The sequence below is a fragment of the Rhinolophus sinicus genome, linkage group LG05 (genome assembly GCF_036562045.2).
Source record: "Rhinolophus sinicus isolate RSC01 linkage group LG05, ASM3656204v1, whole genome shotgun sequence".
Lineage (NCBI taxonomy): Eukaryota > Metazoa > Chordata > Mammalia > Chiroptera > Rhinolophidae > Rhinolophus > Rhinolophus sinicus.
Window position 1 is genome coordinate 30,924,284 of NC_133755.1, and position 25,383 is coordinate 30,949,666.

The 25,383-nt window shown below is 45.0% G+C and overlaps 1 long non-coding RNA gene across 2 annotated transcripts in view; it reads right to left on the reverse strand.

Annotated features, from left to right (window-relative positions):
* The window catches only part of LOC141571824 (uncharacterized), a 95,363-nt gene that overhangs the window by 17,169 nt on the left and 52,811 nt on the right, over positions 1-25,383 (reverse strand). For both annotated transcript variants that reach the window (XR_012496881.1, XR_012496880.1), the window contains exon 3: positions 9,976-10,016. This is a non-coding gene — a long non-coding RNA (uncharacterized LOC141571824). The remainder of the gene's footprint in view (positions 1-9,975; positions 10,017-25,383) is intronic.

Consider the following 25,383-nt stretch of genomic DNA (forward strand, 5'->3'; position numbering starts at 1 on the left):
CCTAATAAATAAATAAAATTTTAAATTAAGCTTAACAGTAACAGAGAGGGACCAGGAGAACAGAGAAACAGGTCCTGGAAACGATTTTTGTGTGTGTAAAATAAGTACTGCTGCTACTAATTCTTCCTTTTCCTCACCTGAAAGCCTTGCAAATTCTAGACAAACTACTTCTCTGTCAGAGTTCAGAAAGAGAAGGAAAAAACAAAATGAAGCTGACACCATTTTTTGCCCATGATGTCATCTGCTGTCCTCCAAAGCCCGTGGGTCCGATTTTGATGTCAGGGTGCGTAACTCTGCAGTGACAGCCCCAAATGTATTTGAAGAGGGAAATAACCTTTCAGCTCTGCAGCAGTCATTTTCCCCACAAAGACAAATATAGCCCAGGCTGAAATCACTTAGTGTCAATCAAGGTAACCAGATCAGCTCAGCGTTAATAATGAATTTGGTCACGTGCTTGCACCGAGTGAAAAGTGTGAGATAGTTGAGCACTTGTTCCACGCGACACCCACCGGCTTCTGTGTCAGGCCACAGTTTTCCTAGCCCAGCTGGGAAGCAACAGGGTAACTTAATCTGCCACCCACTCTAATTGCTACACTGAGAGAATTATCAGAGTTGCCAGAAAGGGCTTTCAGAACACTGGGTCCAGGCTTTGTGGCTGGTATGCAAAGCCATGCCTGGGGTTGTAATTAGGGATGAAGTCAGGTTTTGTGGGATCGAAGGCTTATAGAACTTGGGGTCTCTCTTTGAGGAAAGAATGCAGCTACAAATACAAAATTAGGAGCAAGGCCTTCCTTGGAAGGGGCCCTTTTAAGTCACAGTCCCTGAAGCATTAAGTGTCATTAACAGCATGATACATCCACCTCCGGTTGTCATGGAAACCCAAAGAACATTAGCCTTCTGTTTGTGTCCTGGATTTTGGATTGACTGACTCCAAGGAGGTATATCCTCTCCACTCTTATGTAATCATTTGTACTTTTCCATTTTTCCTTCCACGAAGATAAACTACACACAACGCTATCGCGGGTCACAAGCGATCCCTTTACCAACCCCTCAGCCCACCTCAAATGTAGGATTGTGTTTCTGACAGACACCAATCAGTTGGTATGCCCTGGTTGTCCTCCATGATGCCAACTTTTAAAGCTTAAGGATTTGTCCCAAACATCCTTAGTTTCTCCTAAATCATCTGCAATAAAACCTTTGAAGAAGATGACCATGAACTCACTCACTAGAGACAAAATACAGACAAAAATGACAAAACAGTGGAGTCATGGGAGACCTTTGAAACTGTCAGTTTTCAGTCAAACCAAAGACTGCCTGTCCTATTTAAGCATTTATAAGCAAACTAAAAGCATTATTACCACAATTAGGAAAAATCATACAGCGTTTAATCCCTGAAATGCAATGTTGGTTCAACATTTCAAAATACTGTTAAATTAATAGACTAGGAGAGAACAGTTCTGTAATTATCTCAATAGAAGCAGAAAAAAAATATTGCATGAAATTTAACACTCATTTCCAAGAAACTCTTAGCAAGTTGGAAGTAGACAAAAAATTTCTTTTCTTGATAAAGAATGCCAACCAGAAACCTAGAACAAATATCCTTGCTAATGATGAAATAAGAGAATTATTCCTGCTGATATCAGGAATAAGAGAAGGATGCCCACAACTATTTCACATTAACCTGGATGTCCCAGCCAATTAAATGACAAGGACAACAAATGACATAAAAATTTGAAAGGAAGAAACAAAACTGTCAGTATTTGCAGACAACATAATTGTGTATTGAGAAAATCTAAGAGAATCTGAAGTAAATTACCAGACTTCACAGAGTTCAGTCAGGAGGCCAAGCATAATATTAACATATGAAAACAATAGCTTGCCTCTATTCTACAATAACTACTACAAAATGTTATGAAAAAGGATCCTATTCACAAAAGACACAAAACTGCAAAATACCTAAAAATAAACTGAAAATCTGCAAGATATACATGAAGAAAAATGATAAAAATTTTACGAAAGGACATAAAAGAAAACCCAAATAAATGGAGAAAATGTTCATGTATCTGGTTGGACAGACTTGGCATAGTAAAGATGCTCATTCCTCCACAAATTATTCTATAAATTCAGGGAAATCACAATCAAATTCCCAGTGGGATTTTGCACAGAACATACATACTGATTCTAAAATTCTTCTAGAAGAGAAAATGTGAAAAAATATCCAAGGCAATTTTGAGAAAGAAGTTCTGAAAGAGAGTGCATGCTGTTTGAAATTTCTAAAGTAGTCCAATAGAGGCTGGGCTTAAAGACAAGTAAAAGGAAACACTCAGGCACATAGAGAGGATACAGAGTACATGTCATTGCAATGACTTTGAAGGATAAAAGACTGCCTCAAGCAGGAGAGCTTAGGAAGCACAGCTTCTTGGGGTTACCTTAATTCCACCATGAGGGACAGGCCTGAGGGCTGTGATGGTCAGCCTGCCAGGGGAAATAGGCAGGTGACGGTAAGTCCTGAACAGTGTCTTCTGGAGCCCACAGGTCCCCAGCCACAACACCTCAACACCCCAGAGTGGTTTTTACAAAACCGCTTTTGGTAAGCCACATTATCCAGATCTGTTATCAGGCTCAGGTTCTTGCTATATTGCTACAATGCCACACTAAATGCTATAATGCTATATTAAACACAGAGGAAATGGCAATAACTAGGCATCAAATATGTCTGGTTGCCCTAAGACAATACGTCAGGCCATGTGTGATGCCTGGTTATTATCACTACTCATCCTAAGGCCCATTCTCTGCTGAACTACTTCAGAAATGTGGAAGAGCATGTTCTCTCTTCTAGACTCCTTTTTTCAAGATTTCAGGCATGATGTCAGCTAGGAGCTGAGCAGGACAAGCTTGGCCATTGCCTATCACAATATCTAAATATAATACGAAGCTATGGAAAATAAAATATTGTGAAATTAGTACAAAATAGCTCAATAGGACAAAAGGAAATCTAGTAACTGAGCCATGAATATATGGGAATGTATTATCTGATAAATGTGGCATTTCAAATCAATAGAGAAAGGATAGAATGAATGACTATTCAAAGCATAACATTGGGGCAATTTACTGACCATTTGGGAAAAAGTAATTTACTTCACTACTTTTAACTATTCAAAATATAAGCTCCAGAAGGATTAAAGACCTAAACATATACAAAACTATAAACCTTAGAAGAAAATCTTAGGGGATGCGATGGGAAAGCTCATGCAAAAACTATAGAGGGAAAAGTGAATAAATTTAATTTTGTCAAATTATAAAATTCTATCAACAGAAGTCACCATAAACATACTAAAAGTAACAGACAATGAAAATATATTTGCTACATATAAAGTAAGTCATCACTTACTGCCGTCAATTGGTTCTGCAATTTGAAGTCAAACAACATATAACAAAACCAATTTTATCATGGGCTAATTAATATAAACAAGAGTTAAGTTCCTAAGGTACCTCATCAATGTTATAATGGAACAACATTGAATGAAATGACATTATTAGAGAACCTGCTGTATAACAAAGGATTGGTATTCAAAATATTTAAAACCCTGAAAAGAAAAAGCCTAATAAATAAATTAGTGAAAGATAGAAATGAGCAATTTAAATAAGACAAACTACAAGTCAGTACTAAACGTAAAAATAAATGATCAGCTTCACTGCTCATTAGTAATAGATTAAACCATAGTGGGATACCATTCCCATTTTTCACTTGTGGTCAACAATACTTTTGTTTGTCTAAGGAAGTCTTATTTTTAACTCCACTTTTGAAAGATATTTTTACTGGGTATAAAATTCTGGCTGATGCAGTCCCCCCCTATCCACTGATAGCACTTTAAAGATGTCACTCCATCATCTTCTGGATTACATAGTTTCTAATAAGAATCCTGCTATAATTTCAAAAATCTTTCTTCGTCTGTATATAATATCTTTTTTTCCTCCTTCTTTGCTTTCTTTGAGCTTTTCTCTTTATTCTTGGCTTTCAAGAGTTTGGATATGATAAGCCTAAGTTATTTTGTTTTGCTTTGCTTTTGTATTCATTCTGCTTGGTGTTCTCTAAGCTTTTTAGATCCATGGGTAGTGTTTATGATTAACTCTGGAAAATTCTGTCACTACTTCTTTAAATATTTTTTCTGCCTTTCCCTCTTTCTGGAATTGTAGTTGACATGTATATTAGACTATTTTATGTCATCCCACAGATTTTGTATGCTCTGTTCTGTTTTTTTTCTTTTGTGTATGTGTGTGTGTGTGTGTGTGTGTGTGTGCACGCATGCATGCATGCAGCATACATGTGCACACTGTCGTTTGGGTAATTTCCTGAAGATATATCTTCATGTTCAATGATTCTTTACTTGGCTGTATCAGGTTTACTAAGGAGTCCAATAAAAGCATTCTTCGTCTATGTTACTGTGTCTTTCATTTCTAGCATTTTTCATTTGTTTTTTTCTTATCATTTCCATCTCTCTACTGAAATTACCCATCTGCTACTGTGCACTGTACATTCTTTTCCATTAGAACCTTTAACATGTAAACCATAGTTATTTAAAATTCTCTGATCATTCCAACATCTGTTATATCTGAGTCTGATTATATTGATTGCTTTGTCTCTTGAAAGTATGTTCTTTTTTTTAACTTGCCTTTTTGTATATTTCATAATTTTTTGTTGAAAGCCACACATCTTGGATGTAATAGTGAAAATTGATGCAAATAGTTTTTATGCCTGGATATGAGCATGCCTTTCCATCTGTTAGGCCTTTAGTATGTATAGGGGTTTGAGTTATTATATTTAGGAGATTCTTTGTGGCAGACAATGTTGGTTGTTGCCCCAACAGTAATCTTTTCTTTCTTCCTTGCTAAAAAACTCCAATGTTATTCAAGTATTGGGTGACAATGCCTTTAGGGAAGATAGGGCCTGTCTCCAGTTTCAGAAGATGAGTCATATTTGGTTTAAGCTAATCACGGAAATCTGATTCCCCTTTGTCAGTGATTGGTTTAAAAGTAGGTATGTGATCCAGTCCACACCTCTGATATTAGACTGAAGACTGCAGGGAGGATTCTGAGAAATATTTTCCCACGTGATAAAAAGGAGGCACGTGGAAGAGGCCACAACCCTTCTACCTGCTCTACCTTTCTGCCAGGTGAGGATATGTGTGCTCTTTGATGCTGTGGAAGCCACCTTGTGACCATAAAGTGAAAACTGAGGGAACCCTGCAGACACGACCTGAAGCTCTGACATGATTAAACTATTAAATTAATCAACCCTGGAATCACCTACCTCTGGATTGCATGTTACATGAGAAAATGAAAGTTCCCTATTGTTGGTCTTACAGGGGAAGATCAAAGTCTGACAGTGACCTCAAAGTGGTCTTCTTATATTCTCCCATGGCATCCAGTACTGTTCCCCAAATTACACTTGTCACACTGAATGTTTATTGTTCCTCACTGGATTGTAAGCTCTGTAGGGCAGGGACCTCATCTGACTTATTCACTGCAGCATTCCTGCATGGAGCTCAGGTTCTCACACATGGTTGATGCACAATAAATATTTATTGATTACAATCTTACCATCTAGAAAGGAAAATAAGAGACACATGTAAGTGTGTGTGTGTGTGTGTGTGTGTGTGCTAAATATGAAACAATTTCCACGAAAGCTCAAGGGAGTTGGATAGAGTAACTTGGGAAAGCTTCCCAGAGGAGGTAAAAGTGAGCTGGACCTTGCAGGAATTATATCAGAGGGAAGAGGGCATTTCTGGCAGGATGGAAGTTAAGGTGCTTGAAATAGGAACAGGAGCAAGTAAAGCAGCCAAGTTGGAGCCAAGGTTTCAAGTGAGGTGAGTGTCAGAGATAAAACTGGATTAATTATATAGAATCTTGAAGACCAGGCTAAGGGGTTTGAGCTTGATTCTATAAGCAAAAGGAAATCCCTTAAAATTTCTGAGTGGAGCAGTGGCCAATGCAGTCAAGCTTCTGACTATTCAACCTGAGACAGTATGGGATGAATTGGAGCAGGGGAGACGGAGCCAGGATGACCAAGGAGGCAGCCACTGAGGCACTCTGAGTGAGCAGGTGGGGGTATTCCCGTGAGTAACGATGCCTCTCCCATTTTTAGCCTATGATTACGGAATAAAAACTGTGATTGGCATATAAAGCAAATATAAAAAGTGATTTTAATAAGACCTGTAGAAAGAACAAGTCAGGCAAAGATTATTCCCTACTGTGACCCTACAGATGGGAGATTAAGAAGCAGGCCCAGGAAAGGAAGGAAAGAACTCCAGGCAACCCCTTGACTGACAAAAATGAGCTCTTGAGAAGTTATTCCTTTTGGCTGAGGCTGTGAGGAGAAACTTGGTTCCTCTTTGGCAAATTCCGATATCACTCATGTAGTATTTTCAAGTGCAAGACAATTTTCCTGCTGTCCCTAAAAGCTGTAACTTTTCTTCAAACTACAAAGTTAAAGTGGGTGAATGTACCTTTCTCCAGAAATAGTATTTTAAGAATGAGTGGAAGGAGAGACATTCAAGTAAGATTTTTTTTTTTCCATTTCCTCAGCACTTTAATTATGGTAACGGCTTGAAAATTCCTAACACCTTTCATGTGAAGTGATCAAAAGCAATTTTATCTCACTCATGGTTTGATTTACATGCAGAACATCTCTTCAGACTTCAGTAAAGAGGTGAGATTGTTTTATATGTTTACATCAAAGCTACCAACTCATATACCTGACAGCATGTCATAATTTACCAAAAAATGAAGCCTTCAAATGCAACTGTCATAGGCTTCCAATCCCCTTGTTGTGTTTTAGCATTCCTGCCAAAATTGCCAAGAGAGAAAGAAGGCACCTTGAACTTTTCTGACCCTTTGTGTCAAACACATCTCTCGTGTGCTTCGTACTTCGTCTCAGTTCTTTTTGACAGGCAGTTCTGAGGTTTACGAAATTCTCCACAGGAAAAACCTCAAAGCATGGACTGTACCTTCCACTCACATCTGGAGCCATATATCAAAAGCTGCCTTCACAGATTAGCTTTTTCTGACAGAAAGGAAGGGACGTCTATCTTCCGACTTAGGAGCTGGCTGAGTGCCTGAGTACCTGCCCTAACCTCCTTTTCCCTCACATGAACCCTTCTGAGTTCCCTTGGGGAACCTCTGAGCCCACTTTCTGGGGCTCAGAGTCCTTGGACTATCTGCCCCTGATATCCCAACAACCTTCAACAGGGCTCAGCCAGCTGTGATCCATCCCTTCAGGCCCCAAGTTGTGAAGTCAAATTTCTTCATGACTAAGGAATACGCATATTTTGAAATACTGAGGCCCGATTGAATCTGAACCTCTGGGGGTGAGGCCCAGACATCGATTTTTAAAACAGTCCAGGTAATTTTAATCTGCAGCCAGGGTTCAGAACCACTATGGTAGACGATCTCGAAAGTTCTCTCATTTTTAATATTCCATGAATCTGGGAGGTGCTGATGAATTATGAGGATACACCTCTCCCCTTTTCTTTTACTGATAGAAACATGATGACTAATCCTAGAATGGCAAATAGTTTCAGTTCAAAGACCTACATCCATGGCTTAGTAGTTGCTGTCCAGAGCCCTGTGGTAAGGCTTAAAGGAAAACCTTGACTGAATGGGAAAGAAAGTTATATCAGCCAACAGTGTCTGCCATGAGCAATGGGGAGAGAGAAGCACTCGAGTTTTTTCCCAGCCTGTCCTAATCCGAAGAAGAGATCACACAGGATGTCAGACACTGATGTACACTGGTGCTATCCTTTGTTTCGGGTATACATTGCTGTGTCACAAAACCTTCCAAATAGAAGTGGCTCAAAACAACAGCTATAACATATGCTCATGATGGTGTTATTTGGACAGGGTTTTCAGAGGATGGCTTATCTCTTTTCCAAGCAGTGTGGAGGGGTGGATCTTTACTGGGACTGGAGGAACCAAGATAGCTGCTCACCTCCATGCCAGGTATCCAGGATGGAGAGGCAGAATGGTGGAGGGTTGACTACCCCCACCCTCTCCTGCTTCCACCCCCCACCCCCCACCCCCGCCGCCCCAAGAGCTTTCAGATAGTGAAAATGGAAGCTGTCAGGCCTCTTACAAGGCTCAGAACCGGCACAGCATTGTTTCTGTAGAATTCTCTTAGCCAAAGCAAATCCCAAGGCCGGCCCAGGTTCAAGGGGAGGAGAAATAGCCTCCACCTCTTGATGGGAGGCACATGTGCATCTGGGGCAGGGAGGAATTGTTGGGGTCGTCCTCCCAAACAATTTATCATATCCCTTACTTGGCTCACCCAACGGATCCTGTTGTGTGTCTACTGGCCCGAAAAATCGTATTACATAATAGGTGAAGAGAGGGTGTCAATACTCCTAATTTTTCATCCCTCATTTGAATTGTTTAACTATTAATGTAACCACTAGTACATGCATGTTATATTCAGAGACACATATTTACATTACTGCCTCAGCTACTATCTAAATATTGTCAAATACGGTCATTTATTAGATTATGGTCTTCACTATCAGAAAGAGATCATGTACTTGAACTTTAACCCTCCAATCCCTCGGAGGGACTGTTGTGTTGTATCTAAGACTACAATTGCACAGAGAAAATTAAGAACACAATAGGAAGATAGCTGTTAACCCCACAGTACTCTCTCCCTAAACCCAATTTGGCAGATAGTCTCTTGGGTATCAGTTTCAGGATATTGAGCATAGCAAAAAAATGAAGAGCAGGAATTAGAACCAGTGGCTTAAAATCCATTTCTTCGAGGAAATGACCACCCCAACCCTACTCTGACATCCCCATCGTACTGCATATCCTTAACTTGTCTGGTTCCTTCTGGAGGCTTTTCTACCCCTCACACCATCCATATGATCCCGAACACTTTGGAGGGGGATCTTCTTTTATTTTAATTGCTCTTCAAATAACCCAACCCTGGACTCTGTTCTTGAAACCATGTCAAGAATAGTGCGGCTAGGACCATAATTCTAAGTGGAAAGATTTATCACCAAATGAGTTTCACTTGATTTCACACTGTAGTTCTGCGGGTTATAATTCCAAGACAACTTTCTTTTGTTATTTAAACAAAAATGAGAATTGGGGTATTTTTAAAACCACAAGATAATTCATACGAAGGCCACAGATACATAGTTGAAAGACTGCTTGTCCTTTGAAATTTACTGGAAAAAAATATATGATGTCATAGACAGAGCCACACGGACCGTGCCCAATCATTTATCCAACAAGTGTTTATTGAGCACTTAATATGTTCTTGACGTGGTGTTATACACTGAGAAAACAGAAAAAGAGGGCACTGCTCTGGCTCTAACAGCCTAAGTAAGAGAGGCAGATACGTAATCCACTATATTACACATGATATATTAAGTACCCCAATGATATTAATAATAATAGAAAATATTTATGTCACATTTACCATGAACCTGGCATTGTTCTAAATGCTTTAACTTACATGAATTTACTTCTCAGAATAACCCTATGATCCAGATTCCTTTATTATCCCCATTTTATAAACGAGGAAGCTGTGACATGGAAAGGCTAACTTCTGTGTGCACGGCAAGCCCCTAGCAGGTGACAGAACTGGGATTTAAACACACAAGGTTTGGCTCTAGAGTTCATTCTCTTCCCTATGACGTGAGAAGATAGCAACTAATCTGCCTGGGGGACTTGGCAACGGTCCTATTGAAGTAGTGATGCATTCATTTGAAAGGATCGGACGAATTCCCCGGGTGGAGGAGAGACAACTGCAAAGCTGAGGACAAACTTAAGTACTGATGAGAAGGCTAGTATAGCTGGGGTGTGGGAGGCAGGCGGGGATTGGAGAGTGGACAGTGACGGTGAGGAGCCCTGCGTACGGTGACCATGAAGGCCAGGGGTCCATTTGGGGACATCCAGCTTCCCCTCATGCCCTGTTCAGAGACTCACCGCTAATTCAGAACCATGTCCTCCAGATGACATGTCGGAATCTGGAAAAGAGAGATGAAAATAATGGTCATAAAAATCTACATGCACAGTTTCAGTTTTCTGAGTCCTTCAACACACATTCTCCTAGCTATGCTTCATGTTCTGCATTTGAGAAAACAGAGAGGTAAATGTCACCCTGCACATAAGTCCAGAGCCAGGCCTCAGACCAGGTCATTGGAATCCTTATCCAGTGCCCTTTCCAAGGTGACCAACATAGTCCATCCCCATCACTGGGCCCCCAAATCTCCAAGTATCCACTCAGCTAGTCCTGGGTCCAGAAGGCCCCTGTCACACAAAAAGGAAAGCTAAGGACATTTAGACTGCTGAGCCTCCAGAGAAGGCAAAAGCACCCACAGTGAAAATGGCATTAGAGTCCTGTCATTATTGCAGTCACAATGTGACTTGCCCATCTTGGCCTCCTCACCTGCAAAATGAAGGCAGAGCGAACATGATTTCCAAAGGGCCTGTCCCGTTATCTTTCACTGCCTCCCTCACCATCTTCGTGGAGCTTCATTCTTTTACTCAACTGCTGTTTTTGGCCATCACCAAGTGTCCAGTTCCACTCAAAACAGAGGTGAGTTGACAGACTGTGCCCTGAGAGCTGGAAGCGCAGCATCTGGGACACAGCCTCAGGCGTGTCTGTATTCCAGCTGAGTTCCTCTCTCCAGCTTAAGCTAACCTTCAAGCACCCAGCATTTCCATGTCCCACTGTGGGATCTGCTTTGTAGCCTGAAATGAGATATGTGTCTCCCTATTAATATCCTCACACTGTCTGAATGCATTTTAAAAGCTCACCGTGCTTGGCAACCTGTGGGCCTGTTTTTGTTATTGTTGGTTGGAGTAGTGCATACTTGACTTAAAAGTTAGCACCCAATGCGGCTTTATCTGATCCGGGAAGCATGAAATAGAGAAGGAATGGGTCAATTTCCTTTGCAAAGCAGACACCCTTGGATGTATTTTACATGCTGGAGGTTTGCATCAACTTGAATGAATGGCAGTGGTGGTTCTCACCAAGCGAATTGAGTGCCAATGAGGTCACGGAGAGAACAGTGGGCATTGCAAATACTACGACACAGCCTGAGCGCACTGGGCCCCAGGACAAGCACATAGGGCCGTAGCCATGTTAACTGGATTCCTTAATCCTTTCCTGTTTATATAGGGCTCTTGAGGTTTCAAAGAGTCTTTATATTCCTTAATTCATTTGATCACTTTAGCACGAAGGAGGTGTCCAGGGCATAGATAATTATCTTCAGGGACAGGAAGCTGAGGTTTAGCAAAGGGTCAGATTTAAATAGAAAGGCAGAACTAGAACCCAGGTCTCCTAAGCCCTAGTCCAGGGCTCTTTCCTCCGCAACATGCGGCCACACAATCCTTGGGACTTGAACTTCTTGAAGGTAGAGACTGCCTTACTCATCAATATATGCCTCAGGATTCGGCACACAACTTCAAGAAATATTTGTGAAATTTCTTACCCTCTATCATGACTACTGAGAGAGACTGCCTTTATGAAGTTACTTGAGTAGGGACAGAAAAAAGGTTACGTCCTTACGGTGTCTGCAAGGCCCTACCTGGTCTGGTCCCTGTTATCTTTCTCATCTCACATCCTTCCCCTTTTCCCATTGCTCACGTCACTCAGGTCACGCTGGACTCCTCACTGTTCCTTCAACATGCCAGACATAGTTGTGCCTCAGGGCCTTTGCAGTAGTTGCTCCTTCTGCCTGGAACACCCTTCCCCAGACACCCTCGTGGCTAACATCCTCGCGTCCCTCAAGTCTATGTTCAAACAGCACTTTCTCTATCAGGTCTGCCCCTAACCCCGGATTTGAACATGTAACTCATCCTCCAGTACTTCCAGGCTCTCTTACCTTGATCTGTTTTATTCATTGACATTTTTTTTGCTTTCTATCACACTGTACACTTTTCTTATTGTTTATGACCACTATTTATCATCTGCCTATACCTAGGAGACTATAAACTCCAGGAGGGCAGGGACTGGAGTTTTAATTCATGATGCATCCCAAGGGCCTAAAACAGTGCCTGGCACACAGCACATGCTCCATAAATATTAATGAATAAATGAATGAATAGGCTTGCAAAGTCCCAAACACACGTTTATTTCATACAGAGGCTTTGTTTCTGGTCTCCCCAAGTGTACATAAGCTTAACTGTGATATAATCAGCTGTTCCTGGTGCTGCAGGGTGGCTGGAGAGCAGGGACTCTGTCCTGTGACTTTTGTTGAAGGGAGGAGTAGCTGTGGCCTGAACCACAGATCTAGTATCTTCTCCCACTGAGCATGGGCCTTTTGACCCTAGACAGGGTTCTTGCAAAGAGGAATAGAGGAGCAGATGGAAAAAAAACAAAAACAGGAAAAACATCCCTCATGGTCGATTTCCAGAGGGGCTCTCAGAATCAGTACAGAACAGCTACACATGGCCATTCCAGATATTGAGGTCTAGCCCCAGGCCCAGGCAAGTGCCAAGCAGTGGGGCAGGGATCGCGGGAGGATCGCGGGAGGAAGGGGTTTCCCCAGAGTTGTGTAATCTCAGCAAGTCTGCCAAGCCCAGGTACAGGTGAATGGGAGAGATAGCTTCAAGTGCCTGGATATCTGTATGGAGTAAGCTGGAGTCTTTGCTGTTGGGGGGCTGCTGGGCTACTAGGCTGGTGAACCAGGCTGGACCCACGAGGGAAAGGAGCTGGAGCTCAGGGGGACCTCAGATGTGCAGGACAGACAGCTGCTAGTCTGGAGACCCTCAGCATCTCCTCCCTCCCTCACCCAGGCCTGGTCTGGAGAAGAAGCCCAATGGGGGCGGGGGCACAGAGTAGCCCCAGCTGGGAGAGAGGGAGGGATGCAGGCAGGGCACCTAGGTAAGGCTGAACCAGGGGCCCAAAGGCATCTGCCTAGAGACAACAGCAAAACCAGGTTCCTCTTTATTTAGCAAGGCAGAGTGAAGAGCGACTGAACAGGGATTTCAGAGTCAGGGTCAAAACCTCACAACACTGCTTTAGAGCTGGGCGAGTTATTACTACCTCCGAGCCTCAATTTCTTTACTCTCTTTCCCCATGGGAGTGCTAAAAGACCTGAAGAAGAGAGCCCACGGAAAGCCTGCACACCTCACGCACACACGGAGGGCCTCCTAACGCAGCCCTTCTGGAAGGATCCACATTCTCTGATTTTCTACTCCCTGCCCTGACTGCAGCCTGAACCCAGGCAGGTCGGAGGAGAGGAGACCTTACAGCTGGGCTCCTCCTTCCAACCCCCATCTCCCATCCCCCACCCCACCCTGTGCCCCTCCAGAGCTGGTTTATTTGAACTAAGAATTTAAATGTAAATATGCAACATCCCTTCCCCTCTCCCTCCACTCAGCAGGAGGGAGCGTGTGTCCACCCCTGTCAGCTGCAGCAAGAGTACCCTGTGTGCAGAGATCCTATCTATACCGAGGAGAGCAGAAATATTAGACGTGGCTAAATAAGAAAACACAGATTATTGCTGGAGACCCCTAAGGCCTACTTTGTCTGTGCAATAGTTTGTTTTACTTTTCACAGAATTTATTTTGGCTGCAGCCAGATTGATGGTGATTATATCTGAAATCCCTCCCACATATCTGTCACATAAACACTTCGTTTAATTCAGGTTTGTAAAAAGCTACGGGCCAACAGGGAGCCAGTTTTCCGATTAATTAACAGACGCTAATGCTGGGCATCTTGTCACATGGGCCAACGGCTCAGAGGCTGAGGGTCCACGAGGGGATGGCAAGCGGCCCTGGCCCCTGTCTCAGGACTCTGACCCTTGGCTGGTAAAGGAAAACCAAGGAAAGGTTGGAGGAGGAGGAAGAAGGCCACTCACTGTCTAGCTGGCTGAGGAGAAGATTCCAGGCTGTGGAATGGGCCAGAGTTGCCATCCGGGCACAGCCCGAGGAGGAGGGGGGATTCATAGGCGTTTTGAAGTCGGTACAAAATAAACGCCAGGCTTCCTCGGGGTTTCTGTCGATAGCATCGCTGGATCCGACACCTCCTGGGAAGGGGAAGGGCCTTAGGGGCCAACAGCTGGGGGGGGAGGCCCCTGCTCCGGCAGCTGTGGGGGAGACACAGGGCTTGGAGCCTTGGCAGCAACGGCTCTGATTCCCCGAGACCCCCAGACCGCCTGCTCCCCAGTGGCTGCTGCAGCCCTGCCAGCACTGGGCAGGATTTCCTTCTGTCTGATGGGAGCGTGCCCCTAACAGGCTGCATATGCCCGCCAGCTGTTGCTCTGTTCTGCCACCGCAGCCCAGACAAGAAAAGCATTATTTCCTCCTGGTCTTCTAATCTCCAGGCCTCTCTAACTTCACAGGCCTGCTTTGGGCATCGTTAACTCGGCACTTCTCAGGGGTGAGTTCCCCCTGGCTCAGCAAAGGCTCTTTTATTCTCCCCATCCCGTTTGCCTTTCCCCTTGACATAGGGTTCCTCCATTAAGGGGCTGAGAGTGCGTAGGACTTCACCGGGGAGACTTGGTTTTCAGAGGCTTTATTTACATCCTTACTGATTGGGAAGAGGCGGTTCCATTGGCTTGAACGGTCCCAAGCCTGGGAGAATTCCTGTTAGCCCAAGAACGAACATTTTTTGCGTGTGTTAGTTTCTAGTTTATATGTACCATCTCATTGAATACAAAAAGAACCCAGCCGAAGAGTTATTTTTGAACACCATTTCATAGATGAGGGATCTAGTTGGAGAGGAAAACAGATGAATAGGAGATAACCCAGCTGAGCAGAGGCTGAAGCCCTGCATCCGAGTCTATCTAAAGCCACGTTCTAGAACAATCCAGTGCTTTGCAGAAGGGACACTGGGACCGGAAGCGAGACTTTCCCACTCTTTGCTATGCCACTAACTAAGATCACCAGATGCTAGTCCCCAGCCCACCCCGGGCCTTCGTTTCCTTCTGCATGAGGGAGGGGTGGGTAGCACCCCCAGGCCCTGCCTTCCAGGGCCTCCTGCCCCGATTCCACTTCCAAATAACTGCAAGAACTGGGCCATCCCCAACTCTCAACCTGCAGCGGGAAGGGAGGCCAAAACCCAGCTCTAGCCAGCCATATCCAGTTACTAACCAAACACTTGTCTTTCTTCCTGACTGAAACTGTCGCTTGAGGCTCTTGACCAAGGGAGCTGATTTTTAACCCTTACACAGCCACTGTTTGTTTCCCCCTCGGCACATAAAACACAAGGCATGGGCGGTCAGATGTTAGTCCACTCAGACCTCGCCCGGGGATGCCCTTCAAAAGGAGAAAGACCTTCAGGAGCCCAAGCAGGACACACCACTTTGGACTTGGCCTGTCTTAGTATTTCACTCCTGTTCCTTTTTATAAATGTTACTTTGGAAGTGTGATTCCTATTTCGCCATACTTTTTAAAACAAAGGGTGCCATTGTTTGGAGGGCAGGAAAACAGAGGCTGGATTGGAGGGGAGAAAGGGAGGGAACAGGAGTCAGCAGAGTCAGGGGTCACGTCTTGGAACAGGCCTGAGTGTTCCCCAAGGTGGAGCTGGGAGGGCTGAGCTCCTGGGAAATGCCCATCCAATCTAGAGGCCCCAAGTCTGCGAGGAACCCCCCATCTAACTACGTCAGAGGGTCTTTGAACATTAACTCCTTATTCCTCACAACGCTCTTCTTGGGACAAGACTGGAGTAAGCGTTCTGCTCTCCTGTACTACATTTCACTGGCTTTCAAGATTTTGCAAGCTCCACCCCCAACGCTGAAACCAAACAAACAAACAAACAAACAGAACAGAACAGAACAAAGAGCAGCCTCAGGGAACAGTGCTGTGGAAACAATCAGCATCCAAATTCCAAAACTCCTGGGTTCACCCCAGCTTTAAGGAAGTGAGAGCTGCAGCCAGAAAACCTACGGGGAGCTTGCATGCTGGCCTCCAGGCTCAGAGGCCTAATTGTCAGACTGTGTTTGCAGATGCAAGGTTCCTGAGTTTGGCACGGACTTTTTCTATAACAAATCCACTTTGGGGTCATTCATCAGTGCATAAATACACACCTGGGAGGTGGGGGACAAGCCCCCATTTTTCTGGCTCTATAAATACGGAACTCACATTTCTCCATTGACATGTGCAGAGCCATGATCGATTAGAGGGCCTTGCACCATGGAGCAATTTCAAATAAACGAGAGTTGTCTGGTGCGTGCTCCAGCTTTCCACGCACGCCCTGCAGAGGAAACAAGCCCTTCCCTTCCAGCCTCTTTCTTTCTAGGTGAGCAGAAGCAAAGACCCAAGCCTGAAAGGGGTTACAACTTCAAGCTTTTGACGCTACGCGGTGTGGGGGAGGGAGGAGAAGCGGGTGTGAACTCTCAGTTCCCTGTGCTGCTCAGCAAATGGGGGAATGAGAAGTCTAAAACACAGAGTACTGAGGCCTCCGCGACTACCTGGGGACCAAAGAAGTGGGAGTGGGTGAGACCCACTGCTGGGTGACTTCCTAGGGTCACTAGCCATAGGGACCTAGGGCCACCTCTACATGTGGGCCACGTCAGTGGTTGTCCAGATGGAAAGACTCAAGAGAACCGTTAGCATTGTTGCCTGATCCAATATATTGTCTGCATCTGATGTGTGGAATGATACAGTTAGACACCCATGTCTTTGGGTTAACCCTGTTACCAGTTTGTAACAAGGTGGGGGTGTACTCGGAGGTGGTGGGGGTGAGGGTGAGGGGGTGGGGTTCACTGGGAGGAGGTAGAGGGAACTGGAAAATGGTTAACAGGGGGAAAGTGCACTAGAGCCAGTGAGGACTCAGAAAGAGCCCTAGGATTTAACCTGGACATTAGTGGTCAGACTAAAGAAGGCGGCTCCAGGTCAAGGTGGGAGGAGGATTGAAAGTCATGAAGCAGAGGCAGTGTGTATGAGGCCTTCTTTTTTCCACAAGTTTGGGATTGAGGGAAAGAGGAGCGAGCTTACACTACTGTTTGGTAAGACAACTGAAGGAAGGATTTTGGGGAGCCTTCTAGACTTTTTGGGGCCATTCACATAATACACTATATGTGAAAATACCTTTGAAAGAGTAGGGGATGCCATATGGCTGAGACTTTGGATTCTGATTATTAACGGGTAAGAGTGTCAAGCCAGCGGATCGGAGACACCTGAAGTTGCCCTGCCAGCTGTGCAGTGCCCTCCACTCCTCTGAACCTCCACAACATCTTGAGTTCTCTCCAGGACTTTGCTCACTGTGGCTCCTCCACCTCTGCCATGTGCCCACCCCAGGGGATGCAGACATGGCCCTGAAGTGCCTAAAAGAGAAAGTTGTGAGGGAGGATGACTGAGGAGCTGCGGCCTCCTCCCGTTAGACCCTCTTTCAACACTAAGCAGGAGTCTGGCACTTACCGAACTTTCTCTTGAGCTTTCAGAGGGAAAGACCAGCGCAGTGAGGGGAGGGCTGAGTGGAGCCAGTGAATGGTTTAGGAGGAGAATTAAATTTCCCTGAAGAGGGCTCTCTTCTTAGAGTCCCTCAAAGCTTGTGTGACAATATAATTAAGTGAAAGGCCACGACAGCCTGTCAAACTGGAAGAGTGCCTGTGGCTCGCCTGAGGTGGTGGGTGGATGAGCAGGGCCGGGGGCATCAGACCTGCCATCAACACAGTAATTCTAGGTATGTACTTCTCTCTGTCAGTTCTTGAGAATCACAAAAGAAGTAAACAGGAGCCTTCAACAGGTGGGGATGCCGGTCCTGGCAGCTGCAGCAGGACAGAGCCACCCACTGGAACTTCTGACGCCCCAACCCCACTCGACTGCTTCTCTCTCCAACCTCAGCCTCATAGTCACCAACACTGGTCATACATTGTTTTGTTTTGGTCCCGTTGCAGGAGCATTTCCAACATGTCACTCCTTAGATTTGCTCCTTGGATATGGAGACTGGCACAGCCAGGAGGGGTTTTGCATCCAGGGATGAGATGGAGAGGGGGGAGGGGAGAAACCTAGCTCAGCTGAATAAGATGAGACCTTCCTGCTAACTCAATGGCTCAGTTTCCCTGCCCGTAACCCCTCCCAGTGCCCTCTGCCTCACCTTCCTGTCCGCACCACACAGCTGTTTCAAGGGCCTCAATCTGAACCAAACTTTGATTTGGAAAAACATGCTGAATAAACGTGGTGGCTCCTTAAACAAATGTCATCATCCACAGACAACAGATACTAACACACGTATGTCGAGATAAACATATGTGTGCTCTGTCTCCCAATCATTTTAAATAAATGTTACCACAACACAGCTCAGCTATCTAGACTTTTTTAAAAATCAATATTGCCTGGAGCTAGCAAATAAGGAAGGAAATCACTGGGAAATGCATTATTCATGAGCTCGCCAGAGTGCTGATGACTGGCGGTGATAAAAGTCCCAGTGTGAGGCGAGCGGCAGTCTGATAGCTCCCTATCAGGTCAATCTATCCAAGCTGCTTCCTGTTTTCGGGAGCAGGGATATCAGCTCTCATCACTTTTCTCTTCTCCCTCATTTAGGAGAGAGGGTTCTCTGCACCTGTGGGAACTGAACTTGCCTTTTGCGCAGGTCATGACACTTGAGCGGGGATGGAGTGTGTGTGTGTGTGTGTGTGTGTGTGTGTGTGTAGAACCAAATTCCCACAGGGGGAACCCCTGATGAGAACTAATTAGAGTTCTGCCTTCTGTAGTTCTTCAACTCACACCTTCTTGTTAGCAAGAAAAAATCCTTCTCACTTTTGAGAATTCTAATTGACAAAGGGAAATAATCACTGGACATTAATCAATATTGTGCCCTTGCCTAATGGAATTCTGGGAAAGTCCCTCAGAAGCCTGAGCGTAGAGCTGGGGAGGGTTGACAACCTGGCCGCCTTATCAATTAGCTTTTCCTTAGCAGACAGCCTGGGGAAAGGATGGGGAGAGAGGAAGAGCCTGTGGGGTAGGGAATCCTGGGGCTTGATCACAGATGCTCTACTCATTAAGTTACCTCGGCCAAGATACCCCACCCCAACCTAGGCTCCTAAGCACCCCACCAATTAAACTAAAAGTCAGGAACGCCACACTGATAGGAAAGGAGACCCAGATTGCTTCTGAAGTGTTTCATAAGCTTGAGTGGGAGAGACAGGGAATATCGAAGAGTAAGAAAAAACACCGTCATGTTCAAATTAAATTTCAAATGATTAACAACACAGACTCATGCATAACTTATATACACCTGAGAAATGTGTTCTGTAAATGAACACAAGTTCCAAAGAGCATTAGTTCACACACTATCACACACGTAGTGGGTGTGACTCCTAGAACACTAAACGCGGTGCCATCTAAGACATGGGATCACTGGAAGAGCAGACGAGAGGTCACATCGAGCCCTGCCAAGTCAGGTACAATCATTTTTGTTAATAAGCCTCTGCAAGGAAGTAAGAGGTGGTTGCCTCGTGCAGAGTTTGTTACAGGCTCCCATCCCACTCCTCGCTGAAACTTCTAGCAGACTGGTACTCACTCCCAGGTAGCTGGGTCCAAGTCAGATTAATGGATGTAGTCCCAAAGGGGGGAGGGCAGGAACGAGGTGCAAGGGTCCATTCCTCCAGCTGCTCGGATGGCAAGCAGAGGAGAAACAAAATGGTGTCATGGCCTTTTAGTCCTGGCGGAACAGGGCTTCCTGGGGAGCCGGAACTAGCAAGAAGCAGAGCCCAGGACAGCAATGCTTGGTCGTGAGCTGAGGGTGAGACAGGACAGTGATGAAACAAACCCGTTAGAAAAATTAAACCACTTTTCACTGAGTTACAGATTTCTTTCTTTTTAATGTCATTTTGATATTTTCAGGTACATATGGGGCCTTCAAGAGTAACAAGCAGAAATCTTGTGGCCCCACTTACCAAATGAAGAACCATTACTTAGAATCTACATGGTTGATTGTATTCAAACACGCATTCCCTGTGTGTGATAACTGCTCTTTAAATTGTGTTCCCTTTCCGCTTGCAATTTTATTTATGCGATAGCAGTTACCTGAAGGAAAGACTTGCAGGGCTCTCGAGCACCCAGAACTATTGTGATACCCATTGGGAAAAGGAAAGAATATCTGAGGAGCAGAGAAGTTTCACAAAGCTCATGCACTGCACACCCCAAGATGCATGTCCCTCAGCCCCTTGCCCAGACGTGGCATCTGAGAGGCAGAGCCTGGCAGCAAAGAAACAGTAACAGCAGTAACATATTACCTGCTGACAGCCAAGGAAGTGTTGTGGAAAGTTATTCTGTCTTTCTTTCTGAGTCATGAGTCTGGGTCCATTTAGTGTAGGGATGGAAAAAAACAAAACAAAACAGGACAACAAAAAAAAACTCTCTCCTTCCCTTCATAGTCCCAGAGTGGATCCCCATGTTACAAAATAGTGTAGAATAACAGAACGTGGTATGAAATGTCATCCGCTAAAAATCATCTAGTCCAGTGTTTCCAAAACAGGTTCCCCAGAACATGTTTTTCTAAGAGAACGTTAATGGGAAGGCTGTATAAAAAGTATCCCATGATCAAATTAGTTTGGGAACTATTTAATATTCTACCCATATCTTCACAATGTACACTGAAATATTAAAGGCAGTGAGAAGTACCGCAGTAGATAAAATTTAAGTCTGATTTATTCTGCATCTCCCCAATTTATTTAAGGATAGGATAATTTTCCCCTCCATATAGCCAATAACATACTATGGAATGTTGTTATTTTGGTTAAACATATATCTATCTGTCTCCTTCCTCTCCTTAGCTCCCCTCACAACTTTCCTGTCCCCACCCCACCGCACACATACTTTACCAAAACCTCAAAAAGATGAGATGAATGCCTAAATGAAGATCTCAGAGCACCTGTTTGAAAAGGGCAACTTGTATGTGGCTGAGAGCTTTTCCACCTGTCTTGTATCTACCCTTTGCGACATAACTTTGCAGTTCCTTCCATAAAAGAGCCTCTTGACTCTGAGTTTGATCATGTGACTTGGTTTGACCAATAGAAATGACCATGTGCCAGTTCCCTGCCTGGCCTCAAGGGGCCTGTGTGATTCCTCTTGTTCTCTTCCACCTTGTCATTTACCACGAGAACATGCCCAGCGTAGCCTGCTGAGGGGTGAAAGACCTGTGGAGCAGAACTGAGTCACCTCAGTTGCCCCAGAGAAGACCAGCCTAGATCAGCCGATGGCCAGTCAAGCACCAGACGTGTGAGTGAGACCAGCCCAGAACAGAAGTGCCTGGCTAACTCCCCGCTGGCCCCAGAAGGGTAAGCAATGTGCACTTACTGTTGCCCACCACTGAGGTTTTGCGGTTGTTTGCTATGCATCACGCAGCGCTACTGAGGCAACAGCTAATCGGTTACATCTATATTCAAATCCTAGCTCCACTGTCTTTCCCCTGTGAGAAAACTGGAGTAAGCTATACGACTTCTCTTAGCTTTAGCATCTTCCTCCATTGAACAAGGATAACCTCAGTGTCATCATTGGGATGATAACAGAGATCATGATGAAAGTTCCTAAAACAGCATCTGGCACGTGGTAGGTGGTCAGCAAGTATTGCTTCCTTTGCCGGGAACCCTTTAATTGAATGCACCGAACTTTCATCTAAGGGTAAGTATTCTGGCATCTTTATTTGCAGATCTGAACAGTCTGGAATCAGAGCTCACCAGGATCCCCAGGCATAGGGACCATTCTAGTGTACAGACTATTTAGCAGCCTACTGCATCATGTAGCGATATAGCATAAACTTCTTTGCGCTATTCTCATTTCTATATCAATAGCCTTCTACATCCTTTTCAAAGGTCACAGAGGAAGCCACTGAGTGAACACATCATCATTTATTTTACCATTTGGGATGTTCTCATCGTTTCTTCCCACTAAATAAGGAGAAGATGTATATTAAATACCACGATAGATGGGGTGATGTAATTGCAAAATAGCATATAATGAACAAAAGAATAGCAAAGAGAAGACAAAGCCTTTAAAAGTGACATTCAAAATAATGGCCCTGTTTCATCAATGAACACTTAATGTCTCTGCAAGAATCCTGCTGGAGAAGAGGTGCAGCTAATATATTCCTGAAAACTGTCTATCTTGAATGGTTAAAATAAAAGCTTTGCTGTCGACAGAAAAAAGCCTCAGTTGTCTGAGAAATGTCACTTCTGAGGTGCACAAAAGCCAGATAACTCAAATTTGCCTGCAGATTCTTAAAGAGAGGACAAAGATGACGCCCAGCCTTTTCAGATTTCAAGGGTTCTGATTGGTGAGGTTTCGCTGTTTAAGACAAACAAGAGTAACTGTGTGGTTCCAGAGAAAGGTATCTGCCTTTCTCTAAAGCACTCTGTGAGCTCACAGTTTCCTCAAACTGCCATTCACCCCCTCTCTGGGCTTTCCAGTGGAAACAGTGGGTAAGTCTGAAAACAGCCACAGCCAACTGGTCAGGTCCCCATGAGCTGATCTCTCACTCCTGGAGGAAGTCTTACTGGCCTACAGTGGAAGTCCATTTCCAGTTATTACCACCAGACAAATGGCTTTTAAATTACATCCTAAAAAACTAACAGGCCATTTGTCTTTTTAAGTAATGGCACAGAAATACTGTATTGCTGCCATCCTAGCCCTGCTGAGGGGTTCTGCCTTGCAAGGGGGAGTGTGGGAGGGAGCATAGGAAAGAGGTCCAGGAGGCAGAAACACCCAAGGTAGGAAGGGATTTGATCCAGAAAAGCTGTGGCTTTTCTAGATCCAAAGCCAAATGGGAGCGTGCACACTGGCTAGTCTTCAGAGAAGGTAAAGCTGAGGCAGCTTTTCCTGGAACCTGTCTAGGTCCCCCAGGAGAATTAGAACTGAACTTCTGGGATGTGAAAGGTGAGCGAGTGTAAAGAGCACTGGAGTAGAGAGAGGCAAAGCTGGACGATGGCCATGACCAGGCCTCGACCACCAGGCTAGAGTCTGGACTCTATCCTCAAACATGTAACCTCAGGAGCCATGGACTTCCCAGGGAAGTGGCCAGATGCCTTGCCCAACGATGAGAGAGCTGCTCTGACTCTGAGCTCAGTCTCTGGACTTCCAATCTCTCTACTCACCACCCTTGGGAGATCTTAAAAGCCAGGAACTGCTACCTCCACTGGGCCAGGCATTAACTCTGTGACATGTTATGAATAGGGAAACATTAAAGAAAGAATTCCGGCATTCCTCCTCCATGCTCTAAAGCCTTTGTTTACCTTATTAGTCGAGGCCTGTCAGTTCCCCCATGAGCTGACAGGTCTGGAGGGTGAAGGAAGCTGTCACCGCATGGTTTCCACGCTGACAGTCTGTCTCGCCTCCGTTTCAGCACACAGCCTGCCTCGAGGCACCAAGTCACGCTACATCTTTCATATTGTGGCCCCCCTGGGGCTTGGCGGGAACAGAGCCCCCAGTCTGGAGCCCAGAGAGTCACATAGAGGGGCCTCTGGGTCTGCCAAGAACAAAAAGCTGCCAGCTTTCAGGGATGAAGTTATCATCATCTCACATAGCTGGCCTCGCCTCCTTCCCAGGGAGGGGGTGCTGTTTATGTGTAACTTTCTCCCTCCTGCTTTCTGTAGGAGAGCCAAAGTCCCATCCGACATGGAAACAGTCCCTGGCTGTTTAAGATGTGCCGTGTACTAATTTCATGTCCCTCAAACGGGAGTTACACTCCCTTAGATGTGCTCACTATATAATGAATAAGCATCACTTAGCTTTAGGAAAGCTGATTTTATAAAGACTTTGAGAGGGAAACCACTATTTCTACACTGGAACAAACATGGGTCCATCAAGAAATAAAACGAAAAATCCGCATGCATTTTTTAAAAGATAACACGAAAGTCCAAGACATTTAACTCTTGTGGAATCGATCTAAGCCCCTAGATTCCTTAGGTTTGTGTTTCTAGTCTTCTTTGATATGTAGGATGCTTTGGTGAAAAGTTTAAGAACCACTTAAGTAATATGACAAGTTACAAAATAGTTCCCAGTATCCAGTTTCCAGAAAGTCTACAGAACATGTCTGTCTCAAGTTCTTCATTTAGAGCAATGATAATACAATAATATTTATATGCCAGCCTCTATTTTAAGCATGTTATGTGGATTATCTTCTTTACATATGGTCGCCACCCAATGAAACGAGAACTATTATCCTCAGGGGCGTTCCAAAGCACACATAATGTAGCACAATTGACTTCTGCAGAATGGGAGTGGCTTTTTAGTAGTTGCACCCACCTAGAAAGCAAATGGAGGTGATAAGGATCAAGTGACAAATGTGTGATGGGAAAGGAGGCAGCATAGCTGAAGAGTGGACCCAAGAAGAATGCCTGTCTTCCTGTGGGCTCCTAAGGGGCTCTGAGCAAAATGTCTCTGAAGGAAGGGACATCTGATACTGAAACCCCACCTCTCTTCTGCTTCCCAAAGCTACTACTTGGCCCAGGATGCTGGCCCCTGCCCTCTGGGCCTGTTCTTATACAAAACACAGTAAAGGCAGGATTGAGCCACTGATTCAAGAGAGGAAACAGACAACCACACAAGAAGTGAAGGAGAAGAGAAGACAGGGGTAAGGGAGCCTCCGCGAGACGATGCACATGTGTGCAAGGAAAGAGAGGCCCCACCAATCTCATGGCCCTGACAATGGGACAATGGGCTGAGGACTTGAGAACACGGTGCTTTTAGTAGCATTGACTGGAAGCCTCTCTTCTCTCACTTATCTCTGCATGCCCATGAAGAGGGACTGAGCTCTAGCTGCCTCCTCCGTGTAACAGCACAACTCCCTCAAGTTCACGGCTCAAGATAATGTTCCCAAAGGACCTGGCCCCACGTGGCCAAGGATGAGATACAGGGAAGGTCTTCAAACTATTTAACTATTGGTCTGACTTGGGCACCAACCAATCAGAACAGGATTCTTACCAGACCCCTTCATGTTGAATGCCATTTGCCTTGTAGTTTCAACCTTCAATGATGTCCCCCCAGTGTGGGCAGTCACCCTTTAACTTATCCGCTGTGGACCAGCCTCTCTGCCCTGACTCGTCATACCCCACATGCTCCCTCAGGTCCTAGGCTCTCTCCAGCAAAGGCCGGCAAAGCACATGACACACACACCACTCATTCCAACCTCCAAGTTGTCACCTAAGCTCTCCCCCCTGGAGAGTGCCCTCTTCTCCCTTCACTAGCGACATCTCCCTGCCCTGAGCTCTGCCTGGGGCTTCCTGACCCCACGAAGGCTTACTTACTACTCTAACCAATGTTGTTGGCATCTCTTCCAGGACACGTTAGTCTGGACTTGGCCTTGGATGTTATGAAGCTCTGCTCTTAACTGAACATTGCCCTACCGTGTTCATTTGATGGCTTCCCCCATTAGTTCTGCCGCCCCACCGAGGCCGTACATTCCTTGAGGGCCGGGAGCGGGCTTCACGTTCCTCTTGTAAC